At 30.3% G+C, this 1,919-nt stretch overlaps 1 long non-coding RNA gene across 1 annotated transcript; it reads left to right on the top strand.

The window, feature by feature from the left end:
• Positions 1-647: 647 nt before the first annotated feature.
• Positions 648-1,572, top strand: LOC139906234 (uncharacterized). Its single transcript, XR_011781597.1, has 2 exons — positions 648-1,328; positions 1,385-1,572. It is a non-coding gene; the product is annotated as an uncharacterized lncRNA (long non-coding RNA).
• The last annotated feature ends 347 nt before the right edge of the window (positions 1,573-1,919 follow it).

Here is a 1,919-nt window from a genome sequence, read left to right as displayed (position 1 = left end):
ATCAAGAAGAAGCCAGATTCTTAGGAGTGCGTGATATTCAAAGCATGTTGTACTATTTCCGAGGTATTAGATATGCTAATGCAGGAAACGTGAAATGAATTAATAGGTTTTTATGTATCTTTACATTCAGAAGTTGTTGTAGTTGTAATTGATTAAACGTATTCATATATATTACAACATTATTACACTTCCCTATATGTATGAAAAACATAGTGGGGAGCCAAAACTTGCAGTTGCATTTAATTACGATTTTATCCGTGTTATTTTTATTAAAAGATTTCATAAATAAACCAAACAACATCTTTTGCAATTTCATCCGTGTATATAAGTGTACAAATGTCGAAACCATTACAAAAAGGCAACGCGTATGCAATCTCCTCACTGTCACTGTCAAGAAAACTGAACAGACAGTTGAAGAATAAAAATCCTCTTGAATACGTCATATATTTCCATATGATTATTGCTAATATAAACATAAATGTGTATTATACAATTAATATATTAAACTTACAATTAAACGTAAGTGTAATTAAAACTAGTAATTAACTAGAGCCATATTAATATAATATAATATCCTTTGATCACTCATCAGAGATAACTCTCCTTTACTCTATTTAAATAACAGGCGTTGTTCTTCTTCTTCTCTTCTCGTCAGGTGATAACAGAGATTCCTCAAACTAAGATTATGATATTCCTTCAACAAAGATACCTCAAAATAAAAGTATAATATATTTTCAGTTTTCATCTCCACCCGTACTGCATACAACATCAAGAAGGCCCATACAGCCAAGTAGAACCAAAAATTCTGCAGTCACCATATGGTTGACTTTTGGTCCATCCCACTGTGACCCTCTTCCAGCCCTGACCTTAACCGCCTGTACTTTGCAGTTTGGGTGTCTTAAATAAGAATGACTGCTGCACCTCTCCTCAAAAAGGAACTTTGCTACAGCTGCCATCATGACAATAAGGCATGCCATGGACACAACTAACATTGTGAAGAGCTGTCAATCTATTCGTCGGCGTGTCCATGTTGTTATTGCTTGTTCAGGAGGTGATATTGAATATTAAATATAGTATTTGAATATATTACAAATATTTTTTGTAGTTGTCTTTTCTTGATTCTATAAAAATCAGGTTTTCTCGTAATTTTGTCATACTACTGCAAGTTTTGAAGCCCCACGCCGTACATTAAACTTTTATATTTAAAGGTACATAGCCATGTAGTAGTCTGAAATTTGGTGAGTAGACTAAGGGAACAAAGGGTTGAAAGAAACAGAGGGTTGATTATATAAATTATTATCAATAAATAAATTAAAAAAGCGAATAATGTAAGCTTATTATTAAATTGACGACGAATGAATTATTTATTTTCTGAAACATTAAGGTCTCGACTATTAACATCCCAAAGAGAAGCAAGGATAATACTGTGAGGACAAGCAAGTTTGTAGCCGTTGTCGAGGTTTGTCTGTATATTCATGTTCTCCAAGACATTGTATACTAATTTCGAATAAAGTTTTCTGTAGTTATTAGTTGTTTTTTTATCCAATAAAAAAGTTTTAGAATCACAAATCATTTTTAATAACGTCATATTACATTTATTCTGAGCTCAATTTCTATCATATATATAACTCTTATTCAATAGCAAGTTTCGATAATTAAAAAATATTTAGCACTAAATCATTTGATTTTCTTTTCAAATGTAAATGAATTAGTATGAAATGGTTAATTTCATCCTTTACATTTAAATAATTTTTAAAATCAACTTGTAATCGAAAAATTAGTATGAATAGAAGACGAAATGAAAATATATTGTAAGTTTACTATAAGGATAATTTCAAAAAAGCACTTCTATTTTCTGTGAGACAAAAAACAATAAATGTCAAAACGTTATATTTTTAATGGTTATTTTTCCACAGATA

Source organism: Lepeophtheirus salmonis, chromosome 8 (assembly GCF_016086655.4).
Source record: "Lepeophtheirus salmonis chromosome 8, UVic_Lsal_1.4, whole genome shotgun sequence".
Taxonomy (NCBI): Eukaryota; Metazoa; Arthropoda; class Copepoda; order Siphonostomatoida; family Caligidae; genus Lepeophtheirus; species Lepeophtheirus salmonis.
This window is presented reverse-complemented; position numbering and strand designations above follow the sequence as displayed.